Consider the following 20961-nt stretch of genomic DNA (forward strand, 5'->3'; position numbering starts at 1 on the left):
GCAAAGTCTGGAGACATTTTTGGTTGTCACTCTTGGGTGGAAAATGATATTAGCACCTAGTGATAGAGGCCAGAGATCCTGGTAAGCATCCTACAATTCCCCTGCTCTGGTCAGACAGTGGAAGTCTCCCGCAACAAAGAATAACCCAGCCAATGAGAGTAACATCACCAAGATGGTAATATAGGTCATTTCTGACTTTGCTCCACATTATTAAAAACAAAGGAGCGGGGGTGGGGTGGGGAGAAGACACCACAGAAAATCCTAGAACACAGGGGTGAGGCTGAAGCATCTCTCCCTGCCACCCCCCCCCCCCCCCCCCACCCCAAAGGCAAAGAAAAACTGAATTATAAGGATAAGAGACATTGCCCCTCCCTCGGGGGAATAAGTCTTCCCTGAGCCTATGTTTCTCCGGTGGGAAAAAGAGTCTAGTGTGTGGGGTGCCTGGGTAACTCTGTGGGTTAAGCCTCTGCCTTCAGCTCAGGTCATGGTCTCAGGGTCCTGGGATCAAGCCCCGCATCGGGCTCTCTGCTCAGTGGGGAGCCTGCTTCCTCCTCTCTCTCTCTCTCTCTCTCTGCCTGCCTCTCTGCCTACTTGTGCTCTCTCTCTCTCTGTCAAATAAATAAATAAAAATCTTAAAAAAAAAAAAAAGAGTTCAGTGTGAACATCCAACTTCCCCAGAATTATGGGTCACTTCTCAGGAGCCCCAACTCAGGTCTTGCCAGACAGGGGTTGTGGGGGAATCTGCAGGGCTTGACCACTGGGAATCTCATTGTGATGGAGACTGGGAGAGGGGCTTGCAATAACAAGCACTTGGATCGTGGCAGACCAAGTTCCTACCTGCGATGTTCAAGTAGTTTTCCCAATAAGTAGTTTTGTTTTTCTGCAGAGACAAGATGGTGGTGTAGTCCAACCACAAAACTTGGTGGGTACAGGTCTAACTGATTTGGGTCATCAGATGAAGAGTCTTGACAGTCCTGGAGCTTGGTCTGTTGCTGCCCAAGAAGGGGAGCTGAGTCATAATCTTAGGCCCACAGTTGAGGGTAGCTGCACAGCGAACTGCACAGTCATAGTCAGGCCCACTGCTGAGTATAACTCCCAGTCCTATCTGGTAGGAACACGTAGAAGCTGCATGGCCCAGCAACATTTGGGTACAGAGTTCAACAAGTAGAGCTGATGGTCCCTAGAGCAGAGCCAGTCACACTGAAGGAACTTAAGGAGCAGGTTGGCTTAAAAAATTAAGACCACAAACAACCTTTTTGGAACTTTGAATCAGTATCCCTACTCTGCCCCAGGAGAAAGCCTATTTTATAGCCCTACCCACTACTGAGTGTAGCTCCTGGCCATTCCCAATCAGAAAGCCTGATTAAAAGCATTTGGGAAGCTGCTTGGAGTTGGCCCTTATGTTCTGCCCAGGCTGGAAAGGTAATTCTTAGCCCCACTCACTGCTGAGTGCAGTTCCTGGCCCCTTCAAACTGGAAAGCCTGATTGGGAGCACCTGGGAGGCTGTCTGAAGCGGACCCTCATGTTTCACTCAGTCAAGAGAGCTAATTCATAGTCCCAACCACTGTGGAATGCAGCTCCTGGGCCCCTTTGTCCAGAAAACATGATTGAGAATCCCTGAGAGGCTGCTGGGGTTGGCCCTTCCATTCAGCTCAGGCAGGAGAGCTCATTAATAGCCACACACCCCGTCCCCACCAATCACCACTATAGCTCCAGACCAGAAAGTTTGGCCTGGACACCTGGATGGTGAAATAAAAAAAGTATTTTGAAACAAGCAAAAATGAAAACACAACATACCAAAACTTATGGAATGCAGCAAAAGCAGTTCTAAGAGGGAAGTTCATAGCAATAAACATCTACATTAAGAATTAAAAAAATCTCAAATAAGCAACCTAACTCTTTGACTAAAAGAAATAGCAAAAGAACAAACTGGGCCCAAAATTAGCAGAAGGAAGGAAGTAATAAAGATTAGAGCAGAAATAACTGAAAGAATAGAAAATATTAACAAAACTAGAGTTGGTTCTTTGAAAAGATTTTTAAAAATTGACAAACTTTTAGCTAAACTAACCAAGAAAAAAAAGAAAGGACCCATATCAGCAAAATTATAAATAAAAAAGAAGACATTACAATTGTTATTATCTAAAAACAAAGGATCATAAGAGGCTACTATGAACCACTATGTACCATTAAATTGGACATGCTAGAAGACATGGAAAAATTCTTAAAAACTTACATGGGAAAAAATATTTACAAACTGTGTATCTGATAAGGGCCTGATATCCAAAATATATAAAGAACTTACACTACTCAATAGCAAATAATAATAATCCAATAATTCAGACATGCCAAGACTGAATTGGGAAAAAAAAGAAATTATGACCAGACCAATTACTGATTGAATCAGTTATCAAAAATGTCTTGGGGCATCTGGGTGGCTCAGTAGGTTAAGCCTCTGCCTTCAGCTCAGGTCCTGATCTCAGGGTTCTGGGATCGAGCCCTGCATCAGGCTCTCTGTTCAGCAGGGAACCTGCTTCCCCCTCTCTCTCTGCCTGCCTCTCTCTGTACTTGTGATCTTTCTCTGTCAAATAAATAAATAAAACCTTAAAAAAAAAAGTCTCAAAAAAGAAAAACTCAAGACCAGATGATCCCAGTGGTGAATTTTACCAAACACTTAAAGAATTAACACAATTCTTCTCAAAAATCTGCAAAAAAATCAAAGAGGAAAGAACACTCCCAAGCTCACATTACCAGGCCAGCATTACTTTGACACAAAAGCCAGAAAAGGATACTACAAAAAAAGAAAACTACAGGCCGATATCCATAATGAGTATAGATACGAAAATTCTCAATATAATATTAGCAACCTGAATTCAACAGTGCACTAAAGGAATCATTTACCATAATCAAGTGGATTTATTCCTGGGATTCAAGTATGCTTCAACATATGTAAATCAATAAATATGACATATCACATTAATAGAATGAAAGAAAAAATCATGACCAGCTCACTAAACAAGAGAAAAAGCACTTGACAAAATTCAACATCTGTTCATGATAAAAACTTAACAAATTAGGTATATAAGGAATGTACAACAACATAATAAAGGCGATATATGACAAGCCCACAGCTAACACCATACTTGGTAGTGAAAGGTTGAAAGCTTTTCCTCTAAGAGCAGGAAAAAGACAAGTGTGTCCATTCTCACCACTCCTATTTAACATAGTACCTGAAGTCCTAGCTAGAGTGACCAGGCAAGAAAAAGAAATAAAAGGCATCAGAATTGGAAAAGAAGAAGTAAAACTGTCACTATTTGCAGATGACATGCTATTATATATAGGAAATCCTGGACTCTACCAAAAAACCTATTAATAAATTCAGTTAAGTTGCAGGATACAAAATTAACAGACAAAAATCAGTAGTGTCTCTCTACACGAACAATGAAATCATCTGAAAAAGAAATAAATAAAGAAAATGATCTCATTTATAATAGCATGAAAAACTGTAAAATCCTTAGGAATAAAATTAACCAAAGAGGTGAAAGATCTCTACATTGAAAACTATAAGACATTGGTAAAAGAAATCAAAGAAGGCAAAAATAAATGGAAAGGCATCCTGTTTTCATGGATTGGAAGAATTAAAGTTGTTCAAATATCCATACTACCAAAAGCCATCTATAGCTTCAATGCAGTTCCTATCAAAGGTCCAATGGTACTTTTTTATAGAAGAAAAAAACCCCTAAAATTTATGTGGAATCACAAAAGACACAAATAGCTAAAGCAATCCTGAGAAAGAACAAAGTGGGAGGCATCACTTCCTGATTTCCAGTGATATCATTAAGCTATGGTAATCTAATACTGTGGTACTGGCGTAAAAATTGACACATAGACCAATGGAACAGAATTGAGAGCCCAGAAATAAGCCCATGAAGATATTAGTTAATATTTGACAAGGGAGTCGAGAATACTCAATAGAGAAAGGCAGTCTCTTCAATAAATGGTATGGGAAGAATTGGATATTGATGTGTAAAATAAGGAAACTAAACCTCTATACCACTCACAAAAATGAACTCAAAATGGATTAAGACTTCAGTATAAGACTGGAAATCATAAAACACAGGAAAACCTTCCTTGACATGGGTGATGGCAATGATTTTTTTAGGTATGACACTTAAAGCACAAGCAACAACATTGAAAATCAGTAAGTAGGACTACGTTAAACTAAAAAGCTTCTGCATAGCAAAATAACAAAGTGAAATGACAATAAATGGCATGGGAAAAAATATTTACAAACTGTGTATCTGATAAGGGCCTGATATCCAAAATATATAAAGAACTTACACTACTCAACAGCAAATAATAATAATAATACAACTAAAATAGGCTAATGACCTGAATAGACATTTGTCAAAAGAAGATTTATGAATTACCAACAGGTACATGAAAAGATGCTCAACATCATTAATTTCTGGAGAAATGCAAATTAAACCACAATGAGATATCACCTCACACCTCTTAGAATGGCCATAATAAAAAAGATAAGAGATAACAAAGGCTGGTGTGGTTGTGGAGAAAAGGGAACCCTTGTCCACTGCTAGAGGAAGTGTAAATTTTTACAGCCACCATGGAAAACAGTAAGAACATTCCTCGAAAAAAATAAAAATAGAAATACCATATGACCTAGCAATTCTACTTCTAGGAGTATACCTGAAGAAAATGGAAATGCTATGTTGAAGAGATATCTGCACCCCCATGTTTACAGCAGCACTAATCTTAATAGCCAAGACCTGACAACAACATAAATGTCCACTGAGAGATCAATGGATAAAGAGGTTGTGGTACATACATGTACAATAGAATATTATTCACCAAATATTATTCACCATTTATTCACCGTAAAAAGGAAGGAAATCCTATCTTTTGTGACAACATAGATGGACTTTGAGGACATCATGCTAAATAGTCAAAGACAAATACTGTACTGTTTCACTTACACGTGGAATCTAAACAAACAAATAATCAAGCAAAAAGAAAAATACCCAAACTCACAGGAAAAGAAACCAGAGGTGGAGGGTGGGATAGGAGGATGCTACAAACTTCCAAATAAGTAAGATAAATCAATAGTAGGGATGTAAATAAGGTAAATAAAATAAATAAGTACTCAGAATATAATTTACAATGTGATGACTACAGTTCCACACCATTGCATGGTATATTTAAAAATCATAAAGATAGTAGGTCTTAAGAGTTCTCATCACAGGAAAAAAACATTTTCTTTTTCGCGTCTATATGAGATGATGGATAGTTACTAAATTCCATTTTGGTAATCATTTCACAATATATGTAAGTCACCTCATTATGCTGTACACCTTAAACTTACATCAGACTGTATACCCATTGCATCTCAATAAAACTGGAAAAAAGGTCATTCAAACTAAAATGTCAATAGTGCTGAGGTTGAGAAAACTTGCTTTAGCATAAGCCGATTGAAGGCAGACGAGAAGGCAGTTTGGCATTGAATTTTGCAGAGTCGCAGACCCACAATATCAGAGTGGAGCATTAAAGAGTAGATTTGCTCTCAGAAACAACAGATAAATGATTGGCATAATCCTCTGCCTGGGAAAATCTCATTCCTGAATACAGAGAGGGTGTGAATGTCCCTGAATCAAATAAAATGTATGGGAAAAGAGAAGAAATGTGACTAATTTTAAAAAGCAAATATAAATGGTTTGAGATTTTCCCAGTGTTTGGTTACGTGGCATAGTGGTTAAAAAATGAAGGATTATGTTTGATCTGATCTGACCCGAAATATAGCTTAAGTGGCATACATGCAATTCACTTTGACTCCTTGAGGGGGCGCCTCAAAGTGAAAAGCAGACATCCTCTGTAAAGCTACAGGTGATGATTGCTATTGCTGATCTGGGGAGATGATGAGCTAACATCTTGGTTAGTACTCTTAAGATGGTAGATCCCATAGCCAGAGAGTTCTGTGACTCTCTTATTCCTGGTTTTCTGGTCCCTATTGCTGTTTAATAAACTTCTCCCAAACATAGTGGCTTAAAACAATGACATTTTATAATTCTTTTAGATTCTGAGGGTCAGAACTTTAGTTCAGACACAGTGGGATGACATGATATCTGGGACCTCAGATGGGAAGACATCATGGTTGGAGGCTGGCATCACGAGGAAGGTCCCTTACTTATATCCATGAGCTGGGCTGATGGAAAACTGGGGCAGCCGACCACACCACCACACATGCCCTCTCCATGGGGTCTGGCATCCTCTGAGTAGGGTGTTCTCAGGGTGGTCAACTCTTTTAAATGGTGGTGTAAGGCTTGAAGCCCAAGTGTTCCTGTGAGCCCAGAAGGAGCTGTATCCCTGTTATGACTGAGCCCTGTTGCACACAGCATCACTTCTCTGTATTCTACTGGTTGAAGCAGTCACAAGCTTGCCTGCCTCAAGCAGAGAGTGATTCTACCACAAGATGGGTTTGGAGGAATGTTGAGATCACATTACAAAGAACATTTGCTGTGGTGGTGGTGGTGTTGCCATTCTGGGAGAAAAGCATACTCAAAACAAGTATTTCCAGAAAGGAGAAATGGGATTTTCTTTAAGAAAGAGGGAAAATCTGGTATAACTGGGAAGAGTCCTAAAACCCAAGTGTTACGTTCAAATTCTAGATCTGTCTCTCCAATTTGTGTTGTACCATCTTGAAAAGATAATGTCATTTTTTGGCTGCAGGTTTTTTGTTTGTTTGTTTGTTTGTTTCTTTAATCTGGCAAATGGATGATACTAACAGCTTTTTCAAAAATGTGAGATTCTTTGATCTTAATGAGTTCAACTAAGGAAAGGATCACAATGAAGGGGGTATCTATTGTGCACATGACATAAATAAGAAAAAAAAAAAAACCCACAAAAAAACAACAGAAGTTTCTAAGGAATCCAAGATAGAAAATGTATGAAAAACAAAAACAATGGGGATCAAGTGGGATGAAGAAATATTTCAGTTTATAATCATTACATTTTTATTGCTAAAAAAAATCATTGGAAATATGTTAATCCAATCCCTACCATTTTATAATAAAAAAACCAAGGCCCAGAGAAGTAAAGTAAGTAAGGGAAGAAATATTCTTTATTAGAGGATTTATAGAAAACAGATTCGAAGAATCTTTTATATTCATTTCAGATGTTAATTTTTGTAGTTCCTATCAGGAAAACAAATGAATACCTGAAGAAATTTAACATAATCCTTTTGAGTGATTTAAATTTATAGAAATACATATAAAATTTTTTGTCTTGGTCTTGTTAGGGCTATTTGTTTTTTTTTTTTTTTTAAGATTTTATTTATTTATTTGACAGAGATCACAAGTAGGCAGAGAGGCAGGCAGAGAGAGAGGGGGAAGCAGACTCCCTGCCAAGTAGAGAGCCCAATGAGGGGCTCGAGGGGCTTGATCCCAGGACCCTGAGATCATGACCTGAGCCGAAGGCAGAGGCTTTAACCCACTGAGCCACTCAGGCGCCCCTTGTTAGGGCTATTTGTACATGCAAGGGATCTGTTAAAAATATAGGGTTCAGTCCAATCCAAGGAAACCTTTGCTCATCCTGAAGCATGGGCTGACAGGCACTGTTTGGGGTCACCATGTAAACTCAGACTGGTGAGCTCTCTATGAATTTCAGTCTTTGCAGGAGAAAAGAGCTTCCTCTTCCCCTTTTTTCCCTCTTATTTCAACCTAAATAATGAAATACCTCCACCAATGAGTTGAGCCTGGTAATGTGGAGGTCCTGAGGTCGTCTCTAGCAGATCATCAGCAGACATGAAAGGACCTGGACCAAAGAGCACGCTGTAAGACTTTAGTCCTGGCCCTTCGACACTGGGTAAATCATAGAATTCCTCTCTGGGCCTCCATTTTCTTTTCTTTTCTTTCCTCCATTTGCAACCGAACCATGCATTATCTTTTTCTTATCATCTCTCAGGGAATCTAGTCCATCACTTGGTGTTCATTAAATGTGTGTTAATTGATTAAAGCTTTCATTTGAGAGGGATATGAAGAAGCATCTTTCAGTTGGAATGGCATGACTGACCTCTAATTATCAAGCTTTGCAATAATGGGGACTATGTATTCCCTCAGACCAGAGTAATAGAGTAACATCTCCCTGTCCTTGTCATATTGCTCTGCTAGTTCAGGAAGTCCTCTGTCCAGGCTCATAGGTTCTCTTCAGTGAGGTTCTCTGGATCACCAATGACATGCTCCTCCCCTGGGACTCTAGGCAATAGATAGGCCCCCTGGGACAGCAGCTGGTAACACCTCTGTGACTGGATGTCAGGACTCTTCTGCTCTTTAATTCCCGGGAGTGATTTTATCAGCCTTTGGCTCAGAGGCTGCCACTCCTGAGGTGGCTGGTTTCATTCTGATCCCCTTTCACTACCATTTCTGTTCTGTATCATTTTTTCTGTTCCAAATGCCATCTTGATGAAGTGAAAAAAAAAGCGATTTATTTTCCCTACTTCCAGATACAATTCCCAGAAGGGAAAAGCTAGGACAAAGGGTAATTGGAGAAGTTTGTGTCTGTTCACACTAAAAACTAACTTCTCACTAGACTTAAGGTGAAGGAGGAGACACCCTATAATACCTGCCTCCCCACCCCTGAAACCCATCTATCTCTCAGGGGTAAAGGTGGGACTCACAGCATTAAAAAAGATCTTCCAGAGACACGCTCTCCTAAATCCTGCTTTGTTTCCCTCTGACAACTCGTTGTATAATTGATCCAGCTGACTGGAGGAATACGTACGCACATGTGAACTGGCTTTAGAAATTATTATGTATTTTATTTCTGTGTCTTGGTTATAACTAAAAAAAAAAAATTACTGGCTAGAATTCCTTATCTTGAGAGTTGGTTTTTTTTTTTTTTGAAGTTTTCATTTAAAAAAATGTAAATATAGAAAAAAATAAAAACACAGAACAAATTCAATGAAACTTTCTTACTGAGAATATGAAACAGTCAAATGTAAAGAATTTAAGTAGGCAGTGACTTAAGTCATATTGTCTGTTTCTTTTGCAATTACTTGTTTGCTTTTGTTGTAAACCAGTAACAGTGTATAGATGTTTTAAAAGGACAGAAAAGGGAAAGAAAACATACGTTACTTTTGTGTGATGTATTATTTAACTCGTCCCTTGCTGGTTGTTGCCCAGGGATCATTCTCAGTTCCTAGAGGACACTTGCATTCCGGAGCTGTAGCCCATTTCTCCATCTTCAAGGCTGCCATGCCTGGCTGAACCCTTCTCACACTCCAGATCTCTCTGATCTCCCTTCTGCCTCATCTCTTCTGCTTATTCCTTATAGACTCTTATACTTTAAATAGGAACAGTTCCAAAAAGAATAAGATACCCAGGAATAAACTTAATCAAAGAGGTGAAAGGCTTGTACTCTGAAAACTATAAAACACTAACAAAAGAAATTGAAGGTAACACAACAAATGGAAAGACATTCCATACTTATGGATTGGAAGAATGAATGTTGGTGAAATGTCCAGAGTACCCAAAGCAATCTACAGATTCAATGCAATCCCTATCAAAATACCAACAGCAGTTTTCACAAAACTTGAACAAATAATACTAAAATTTGCATGGAACCACAAGAGACCCTGAATAGTCAAAGTGATTTTGAGAAAGAAAATAAAGATGGAGGTATCACAATTTCAGATTTCAAGATTTGCTACAAAGCTATAGGCATCGAAACTGTCTGGTACTGGCACAAAAATAGACACATAGATCAACAGAACAGAAGAGACTCCAGAAATAAACCCCCAATTATATGGCCAATTAATCTATGAAAAGGGAGGCAAGAATATAAAATGAGGAAAAAATAGTCTCTTTAATAAGTTATGCTGGGAAAACTGGAAGACAGCTACATGCAAGAGAATATAACTGGACCACTTTCTTACACCATATAAAAAAATAAACTCAAAACGAATTAGAGACCTAAATGTGAGGCCTGAAACCATAAAAATCCTGGAAGAGAACATAGGCAGTAATTTTTTGACACTGGCTATAGAAACATTTTTCTAGGTATGTTTCCTGAGGTGAGGAAAACAAAGTAAATATAAACTATTGGGATCACATCAAACTAATTACCTTTTGCATAGTGAAGGACACCATTGACAAAATAAAGCATTCCACTGAATTGGAAAAGATATATGCAAATGATACATCTGATAAGGGGTTAATATCCAAAATACATGAAAAATTTATAACTCAACACCAAAAAACCCAATCTGATGAAAGTATGGGCAGAGCATTCACAATGACGTGGATGGAACTAGAAGGTATTATGCTAAGTGAAATAAGTAAATCAGAGAAAAACAATTATCATATGCTCTCTCTGATATGAAGAATTTGAGAGGTAAGGTGGGGGTTCACGGGGGAGTAGCGGGGGAATGAAACAAGATGGGATCTGGAGGGAGACAAACCATAAGAGACTCTTAATCTCAGGAAACAAACTGAGGGTTGCTGGGGGTTAGGGATAGGGCGGCTGGGTTATGGACATCAGGGAGGGTATGTGCTATGGTGAGTGCTGTGAAATGTGTAAGACTGATGATTCACAGAACTGGACCCCTGGGGCAAATAATACAATACATGTTAATAAAAAAATAAAATATGGGCAGAGGACTTGAATAGACATTTTTCCAAAGAAGATGTACAGATGGCCAACAAACACATGAAAAGTGTTCAACATCACTAATCATCAGGGAAATGCAAATCAAAAACACAATGAGATATCATAGACACCCGTCAGAATGACTAAAATAAAAAAAACAATGAATAACAAGTGTTGGTGAGGTTGTGGAAAGGAAAGAACTCTTGTATACTGTTGGTGGGAATGAAAATTGGTGCAGCCACTATGGATAACAGTATAGAAGTTCCTCAAAGAATTAAAAATAGAAATATCATATGATTCAATAATTCTACTACTGGGTATTGACCCCCAAAATGAAAACACTAATTCAAAAGGATATATGCACCCCTATGTTTACTGCAGTATTATTTACAATTGCCAAGATATGGAAGCAACTTAAGATTCCATCAATAGATAAAGAAGATGTAATAAGGAAGATACATGTGTACATATACGCATGTGAGAATGAGTGATAGAATATTATACAGTCATAAAAAAGATAAGATTGTGCCATTTGTGACAACATGGATGGATCTAGAGGGTATTGCCTAAATGAAATAAGTCAGGCAGAGAAAGACAAATACTGTATGATCTCACTTATATGTGGAATCTAAAAATGAATGAATAAATGAACAAGAAATTAAATCAGACCTACGGAGAACAAACTGATGGTTGCCAGAGGGGATGGGGAGGCGGACATTGGCAAAATGAGGGAAGGTGTGTGGGAGATACAGGCTTCCAGTTTGAGGAATGAATAAGTCATGGGAGTAAAGGCATACTATAAGGAAGGTAGTCAATTATATTATAATAGTGTTGTATGGTGACAGGTGGTAGCTATACTTGTAATGGCACAGGACAAAGAATAAATTTGTCAAATCACTATATGGTAAACCAAAAACTAATGTAACATTGTGTGTCAGCTGTACTAAAATAAAAATTCAGAAGTAAATAAATAGGTGTAGTTTTATTTTTTATCTAATAATTTTTAATAAATACCTCAAAAAAGCTAATTTAAAATTCCTCTCAGTAAAACCTTATGAATCTGTTAAGACTCAATATGGTATTTGAGGAACACAGTATGAACACAAAATAAACCAATAAAAAAATTCAAGTACTTGGAAAAGTATTTATGAAGTTAAATTTTCTTTTTCTTTTTTTTAATTTTTAATTTTTTTTTAAAGATTTTATTTATGTATTTGACAGACAGAGATCACAAGCAGGCAGAGAGGCAGGCAGAGAGAGAGGAGGAAACAGGCTCCCTGCTGAGCAGAGAGCCCGATGCGGGGCTCCATCCCAGGACGCTGAGATCATGACCTGAGCTGAAGGCTTAACCCACTGAGCCACCCAGGCGCCCCTAAATTTTTAAAGTTTTTTTATTAACATATAATGTATTATTAGCCCCAGGGGTACAGGTCTGTGAAATGCCAGGTTATGAAGTTAAATTTTCAATGGTCTTATTTACGGTTATTAGTCTTTTTACTTTTTAAAATTTGATGCTTCTAAAAATGCTTTCTTATGAGGGAATTCTGGGGGTGATAAACTGTTTTGTATCATGACTATAGTGATGAACTCAAAAGTCTGTGTCTTGTCAAAACCCAGAACACGAGGCACTTGGGTAGCTCAGTCGGTTAAGCACCCAGCTCTTGATTTTGGCTCAGGTTATGATCTTAGGCTTGTGGTTCAATATTGTGGAGCATGGAGCCTGCTTAAGGTTCTCTCTCTCTCTCTCTGTCTCTGTCCACTCCCCCTGCTTCCTTTCTCTAAAACAAACAAACCCAGAACCTGTATAAAGAGTGAATTTTCCTGTATGTAAGCTAAAATTAAAAAAAAAAAAAAAAACAACAACCTAAAAGCGAACAAACACAAACACAAAAAAAATCCCACCGGAATGTGAAAAGAACACAAAGGGAAATACAAATTATAACCAATAAACTTACTGAATTGCAAATGAGCAGAGCCATACTGAGAGAGGTGGAAGAATAAAGAATTACTAAGTTATTTTGGAAGACTGTATTTTCACTGGGTAAAGACAAGAAGAATTGTACAAAAGTTCAAAACTGTAGTTAGTAAGTATTTCTTGCAGAGTGTGGATTAGCAATTCTACTTTATATGGCAAGGTTCATTAAATAAGTAAATATATTTTAACTAATGTGAGCCAGATTTCTCACTGCTGGGCAACAAAGTTACAACTAAAGAAAGGAGGCAGGCTGGAATAAATACTTTGGAATCTGAGGCATTGGTATGAACATATTGTTTTTTAATATATGTATTCAAATACTAAGATACAGAAATAAATTTGCTCTGTGTGTATCCACAGCTGTGTGTGTGTGTGTGTGTGTGTGCGTGCATGTGCGCACACATATAACTAAGTCCTGTCTGCTGAGAGCGTGTATGACCAATGACACCTTAATACTAATGATTGCATCTAGCACCCAGATCTTGGTTTCTATATGTCATTCTCCTGGGGATTCTGGAAGAAGTACTTGATTTCAGGACAGAGGCACGAAACATACAAAGTGATCCTGAGGTATCTTACAGTGATAGTAAAGAAATACTCAAAAGAGGATGGAGGGGAAAGTCATGTTGAAAAACAACGGAGCCAATCTGAAAGAGCTCCCACTGGCCAAAGCTGGAACACTTTGAACAACAACAAAATAATAATAGTATTAGGTCATAACTCTAGAATAAAATTAAAATGATGAATTCATACTGTTATAAATACATTATTCAATAAATAAATAAGGGAGAAGGGGCAGCTCTTCCTTACAGAATTCCAATGAATAAATGTTGAAGAAATGGGAAGAATAAAAAAAATTTCATGACAACACCACAGTAATAATTATTACAGCCAAGAACAATCCATCAATGCTAAAATTTGTGGTCTAATGTTGGAGGAGAAACAGGATATTTGCACAGTACCCCTTTCCCCACAAAAGATATTAAGTACAAAGTGAAAAATAAAGGTATACCACTTTGGTGATATTCTTTTTTTTTGTAGTTTTATTAACACAAATATGATGTGTACAACAAGCTGTCTGTTCATTTTCTTTGCTGCGCAGCCTGGCATTGGGATTGGTGACTCTGATTGGCAGCTGGGCTGCTCTTTCCACAGTAGCTTTGCAGTTCTTGGAGGAGACATTGTGAGCAATCTCTACACAGTAAGATTTGTTGCACATCAGCAGCACGTCAAGCTCCTTGATGTTGTGGACTAGGAACTCCCGGAAGCCACTGGGCAACATATGCTTTGTTTTCTTGTTGCTCCCATAACCAATGATGGGCATCAAGATCTGGCCCTTAAATCTTCTGCACACTCAATTGTCAGTGCCTCTGGGTTTCCGCCAGTTGCACTTGATTTTCACGTATCAAGTCTGCCTGGTGCTGGATGAACTTCTTGGCCCTCTTTTTAACGATCTTGGACTTCACCAAAGGTCTGAGGGCAGCCATGATGCCCCGTAACAGATGGCCACCACCTCCGCAGGCAGCACCAAGGAACAGAGCCCATTTTGGTGATATTCATGCCAAAAATGTACAACTTCCAATGAATTATGAGAAAATATCAGAAAAATTTAAGGAATAAAGTATAGAATAACTGACCAGGGCTCTTCAGAAGTGTCAAGGTCATCATAAACAAGAAAAGGCTGAAGAACTGTCATGGATTTTATAGGTGTGCAGTTCTTTATACTGGCATTTCTTCAAAGTGTTGACAAATCTCCATTCACAGCAGATTTTGACATGTATCTTTCAGCAACTGATACATCACAAAAAATTTAGTAATGATTGCTCACTGAAGTATTTTTATAACAGCTGCTTTGAAATCTTTTTCAAATAATTCGAACATCTGTATTACCTGGCATTCAAATCTACTGATTGTCTTTTCCCCACTGGAGGTAGGGGAGAGTAGAACTCTTTTGCAGGTAAAATCAGCAAGTCTCGATGGTTTTGTTTGTGCTTCATCAGAGTTATGTATGAAGTAATGATGGAGAGGGTCAGGAGAGGTAACACGGAGCTTCAACAAATTTCCTAGGTCTCTGTCTTGGATAACTGGGTCAATTTTGTTATCATTTATTGAAATTGGATGTAAAAGAGGACAGAAAGCAATGGATTTCTTTTCTCCTATGCAGAGGGTGAGATGTCCATGGGACAATCACAACCTTGTAGGGGTATCCTCACACCATAAAGTGATTGGGTATTCAGGTCTGAGCTCAGAGAAAGGGATAGAACTCAGAATACAACCTGTAATTGTTTTTTGCAAAAGTGCTGTTTAAGACAATAAAAAGGGTTTGGAATGATTGACTAAAGAAGTTAGGAAGAACAAGTGGCAGAAATGGGGAAACTAACAGAGATCAGGAAGGAACAGTTAAAGAAGTAGAAGGAAATCCAGAGTGGGTGACAGAAGTCTAGGGAGCAGAGGGTTTAAGGAAAGGGAGAAAAGCATGGGAGCAAAAGGGCAGGATAGCAGCCTCGGAGATAATGACTGAAAGGCGTATTGGTGACTGGTAACATTTGCCAGTTTAGCATCTTGGTGAAAGCTGAAAAAAAATATTGGATTATAGAATGAAGGAAGCAAAAAAGCAAGGCAGTGAAGTTAGTAAGTGAGGTCCACAGTTTCTTGAATCTTGGCTTATGAGAAGGGAAGAAATGAATGAAGCATCTGGTGATGAAGCAGGTGATTAGAAAAGCATGTGATTTCTAGACTTTGTCAAAAATATGCCTCCAAATAACCATTTTTATTTGTTTCCTCTCATATGACTAGAGTTTCATCTTGGACAATGAGAATGGACTGCAAATATCTAGGCAACTAATGTCCTAGTCATATAAAGCCACAAATAGATCTTGGAAAACTCAAATCCCCAGAGCAGCTGCTTGAAAACAAAAATTCTCCATTAATTTTGATATGCTGGTACCATGCAAATCGAGTCAGAGGTAGCTAAGGCTTTGAAAATTAAAGGTAACCCCTCGAATCTCCCCCCTTACACACTGCAGGACCTGGGTACAAACTGTTTCCCTGTCTGAGCTCATTAATCAAAAGTGGGCGGCTGCTCTCATCCCCCGCCATGTCCCTGGTGGTCATCGCACTGTCTAGAACACTAAACAGACCTACCACCAGGCAGAGACTTCCTTTCTCCCATCACCCATTAATAATAGCAACTGCAGGGATGCCTGGGTGGCTCAGTTGGTTAAGCAGCTGCCTTCGGCTCAGGTCATGATCCCAGCGTCCTGGGATCGAGTCCCACATCGGGCTCCTTGCTCATCAGGGAGCCTGCTCTCCCTCTGCCTCTGCCTGCCATTCTGTCTGCCTGTGCTTGCTCTCTCTCCCTCTCTCTCTCTGACAAATAAATAAATAAAATCTTTAAAAAAAAATAATAGCAACTGCATATTGTGCATGTTCTTCCTGTTTCTTGCTTCTGCTGTTCTCAGTGTTGTTCCTAGTGTGGGTTCCATTAGTTTTCTCAACCCTTCCAGGAGGAAGCTCATTGGTTAAGGACACTCTGATTATCAAAAATAGAAATGCAGCAACACAACTCCAGTTCTGCAAGAAACTGTTTTCCAATGCAGAGAATTCTTTCCTGCTATACTTTTTCTAGTTTTAGAGAAGCTACAAGTGTCATTGGACATTTACTTTTTTCTCCCCAGAGCAATACATCTTACCTATAAAATCCAAAAACAGTTTTTTTTTAAAGATTTTATTTATTTATTTGACAGACAGAGACCACAAGTAGGCAGAGAGGCAGGCAGAGAGAGAGGAGGAAGCAGGCTCCCCACTGAGCAGAGAGCCCGATGCAGGGCTTGATCCCAGAACCCTGGGATCATGACCTGAGCCGAAGGCAGAGGCTTTAACCCACTGAGCCACCCAGGCACCCCCAAAGAGTTTTTTTTTTTTTCTATTTCTTCTCTGTCTCATTCTTTTAACAATAAAAGTTTATTTACTTCTTGACTTAGCATGGTAGTGGGGGACAGGGTAGTCCCAAAACTGATTATTACCCCAAAGCCAACAAGTGTCTATAAAGGAACCAAGAAGGGAAGGAACTGATTCTGGATTCTGTGACACCATCAGAGATACCATCCTTGAGTAGAAAGTATGAGCAGGAGAATTTTGGTATTGTGTAGTTCTGCATTACTCAATGGCCTAAAAGGGAGCCAGGGTAATAACTGGATAATTAAAACACTGAATGAATGAGAAAAGGATCTAGGTTATTTAATCTGTATAATAGAAATATAAAAAAGTGACTTTGTGGGAGATGGGGAGCTCTTCCCAAAGTTCCTATTAGCTACAAGCTGAATGGCAATGACCCCCAAAGAAAGTCTGTGTAATCCTTTAATTTTCATGAATTTAACATGTGGGACAAATTCTTACATATTTAGTTATCCTGCATATAATGGATGAACTGGATGAACTAGACCATTAAATCATCCTATTTACTTTATATTATAGATTTTAAGTAAACTTTGAGTTCATAGACATAGCACTTGAAAAACTGATGGTGTTTCCCTCAAATCATAAAATGTTTGGGTAAGTAAGAATTGCGGGAATGAATAAAGACTCAGGGTGTATAATCTTGGGCAACTTAGAGAAGCTCTGTTGTTTACTTTTACCCTAAACTGAAAGAGCTTATCATTTCATTTTTTAAAATGTACGAGTTGACAAGGGGACTTCAAGGAAAACATTACTCATTTTACATACAATATGTCATTTCATTTATTATTCAATATATATTTACTGAGTACCAATCACACTCTAAACACTCTTAGCACCCAAGTACCCATTTATGGATAATCAAAATGATTCTGAATGGAAATGACTATTTCTGGTTTTCTCAAAAATAAAAGCATTTTGAAAGAAAGGGTATGGCCATGTGAACTCCTCCTGAATTGAAACAAATTTTTTAAAGATTTTACTTATTTATTTATTTAACAGAGAGAGAGAGAGAGAGAGAGAGATCACAAGTAGGCAGAGAGGCAGGCAGAGGGGGGGTGGAGCAGGCTCCCCACTGAACAGAGAGCTCGATCCCAGGACCCTGAGACCATGACCCAAGCCGAAGGCAGAGGCTTAACCCACCAAGCCACCCAGGTGCCCAAAACAAATATTTTTGAAATGACCAATTGAGGGATCTATTTTTCACCATCACTTATAGGTATTTGCAGAGATGGTCACAGGAAAATTCCATCTCCTGAAAATAGATTTTAGTAAATTATAAACAGAAAGAAAAATAATAAAAACAATGGGTAGCTCATGATTAAGGGAACTGGGCAACTTCCTTCATAAACCACCAAAAAATTAAGAGCAGTAAGACTTGAAGATTAAGGCTTAATGAGAGCAATTTATAAATAAAAGATATACGGAGAAATTAGTTTGGCTTCTTCTAGGACATCAATGACAGGTCAATTGCTGGCCCGTGTCATACATGTAAGAACCTTGGAACTGTGCTAAGAGTTTTACATACAATATGTCATTTCATTTATTAGTCAATATATATTTACTGAGTACCAATCACACTCTAAACACTGTTCTGGATGCCTAGGATACAAGACAGAAAAACAGATAACACTAAATATTCTAGAGGTAATAAAGAGTCACATGACAAGCAGTAACTTGAGGGAAGAGGTTACTGTGTATAGGATGCTTGGAAAATGTCTCTTGGCATGGGTCACATTTTGGGCTGAGAGCCAAAAGAACCAGCCAAGAGGAAGAACATTCCAGGCCAAGGTCCTAACTCAGAAAAGAACGTGGTGTGTTGCAGGAGCTGAAAGCAGGCTCCTTCCTCAGTGGCAGTTGGGATATTTAGATAAGTTGTAGTTAGAAAGTTGGGCAGGGTCCAGAATATGTCATGTTTGATGGACCACGGTGACAAGTCTGGGTTTTATGCTAAATGCAGTGGAAGTCTTTTGATGATCTGGTTCATGTTTTAGACAGGTGACTGTGGCAGCTCTGAGGAGAGGAAAGCATGTCAGAGAATACTTGGATGGCTACTGCCAATTGCCCAGGTGAAAAGTGGTGGTGGCTTGGGGTGGGGTGGTGGCTACGGAGAAGAAAAGAAAAGGATAGATTTGGGATGACTTTAGAGGTAGAAGCATCAAGGTCACCCTCCTTTCATCTCCTCCTATTTTCCATTCTCCTTCTCAGGAATTTTCTTTACATCACTGTGTCAGTTTGTACCTATTTTTCACCTTTTTAATTTTATTTTTAGAAAGGGAGCAGTAGAGCATGGCAGATTAGAGTGTCATTCTGTTTTTAGGTGGCAAGAGTGTGCGTGTGCTACTTGGCCTCCCCGTACTTTAGTTAATTGAGGATGAAAAAAAAATAGTGCCTATCTCTATCTCGTGTTATTGTGAAGGTTAAATTTGTTGGTAGATAAAGTGCTGTAGGAACAGTACTTAGCATCTTTGGGTGCTTCATAATTGTTAGCAATGATTATAATTCTCATAGTAAAATGTTCTCTATAAGGCTTGTAACCACTCTTCAACAACTGTAATGTTGAAGTATCTAGTGATAACATGGATGAATTTTTATTTTATTTTTTTAAAGATTTTTTTTTTTTTATTTGTCAGAGAGAGAGAGAGCGAGAGAGCGGGAAAGCACGAGCAGAGGGAGCAGGAGGCAGATGGAGAAACAGGCTCCCTGCTGAGCAAGGAGCCTGATTCGGGGCTCAATCCCAAGACCCTGGAATCATGACCTGAGCTGAAGGCAGCCCCTTAACTGTCTGAGCCACCCAGATGCCCCTGAATTTTTAAATTAAATCAAACTTATCAAGCATTTCAAAATAATGAGGAAAGACTAAGTTGCAGAACACATAAATGTGAGTAGGGTACTTCTTCCATTGAGCAGTAGGGAAGGCAGAGAAAAATGGGTGCATATACAGAGAGGTAGGTGGATTTGATGGTGGGAAAATATTCACCTTAAAATAATCTTTCAGCACATATTTATTAAGTTCTTAATGTGTGCCAGGAATTAAATTACCACTCCTGGCCTAAAAAACAGCACCAAACCATATCAAATCTCTACTCTCTTGACGTCTCTACTAGGGAGTTTCAAGTGACGCTATCGGTGAGGTAGATGGGTGAGGGAGATGGGAAAGCCTTGACACGACAGAGTAAAAGATGAAAAAAAAAAAAAAAAAACCAACAAGAACAAACAACAACCCAGAATCCTCTAAGGAAATGTAATAAATTTCTGACATTATGTTGAGTATATGAGTGTTAAATTAATTAAAGTGTAACTAGTTTAGTCCCGTTGTATGATTTCTCTAGCAGCATTCAGCTGCCTGCTGCAGGCACAGAGAAGGTGATGGCTGAGTTCAAACAGCGTTTGGTTGGATTTTGAGCAGATGATGTGCAAGTCAATGACATGACGAGTCATGGAATCCAAGCTCAGTAGGCAGTAGTGAAGATAAGAGAGGGTATTAGACAGGGGAAATGACGAGATTGCAAAGTTCAGTCTAGCTGAGGTCAGTGAAGCGTTTTAGGAGAGGTTATCAAGTGAGGCAGTTGGAGGTATGGAGATCGTAGTCACAAAGGGCTACTGGAAGATTTTGTTTTTTCATAGAGTTGGAAAACTTTTTTTCTTTTTTAAGATTTTAGTTCTTTATTTGACAGAGAGAGAGTGAGAGAGATCACAGGTAGGCAGAGAGGCAGGCAAAGAGATGGGGGAAGCAGGCTCCCAGCTCAGCTCGATTCTAGGACCCTGAGATCATGACCTGAGCTCAAGGCAGAGGCTTAACCCACTGAGCCACCCAGGCGTCCCTACTGGAAGATTTTGGAGGTGGTGCATTTACTGGTGATAAGGTGCTAGGGGGCAATATATAAGTATGAAACTGAGATAAAGGGGAGCAGAGATCATTCTGTGAGCAAGTCAGGAAATTTGGCCCCAAGGTGTTAGATGGGTCACCCAGAGACACTGAAAGCACTGGCAAGGATGATAGGGGCAGAAGTAGAAGAGGAGGAAGGGAACCAGTACCCCAGACTTCAGTATCTATCACACCTACATAAATGAGGATGCAGGGCCCATGAAACCTGTTCCTCAGCTCTAGATGAATGTTGCTAGACAGGAATATGGACCTAATATTGCCAGAATTTTTGACTTTTTCCAGCCAAGCCAGACATTTAGATTTAATTCATGTAAATTTTCCCAATTTAATTTTTGGCAATTCATTTAATTAAAAATTCTGGGCCACCTAAGGATGCCTGAGTGGCTCAGTTGGTTGAGTCCAACTCTTTTCAGCTCAGGGTGGGATTTCAGGGTCTTGAGATCAAGTCCTGGGTGAGCTGCATGCTGAGTGTAGAGCCTACGTAGGA

The 20961-nt window shown here is 39.0% G+C and overlaps 1 pseudogene; it reads right to left on the bottom strand.

The window, feature by feature from the left end:
- Positions 1–934: 934 nt before the first annotated feature.
- LOC111146484 lies at positions 935–14115 on the bottom strand (annotated as a pseudogene).
- Positions 14116–20961: the final 6846 nt, after the last annotated feature.

Source organism: Enhydra lutris, unplaced genomic scaffold (genome assembly GCF_002288905.1).
Source record: "Enhydra lutris kenyoni isolate GAN:26980312 unplaced genomic scaffold, ASM228890v2 scaffoldscaffold14, whole genome shotgun sequence".
Classification (NCBI taxonomy): domain Eukaryota; kingdom Metazoa; phylum Chordata; class Mammalia; order Carnivora; family Mustelidae; genus Enhydra; species Enhydra lutris.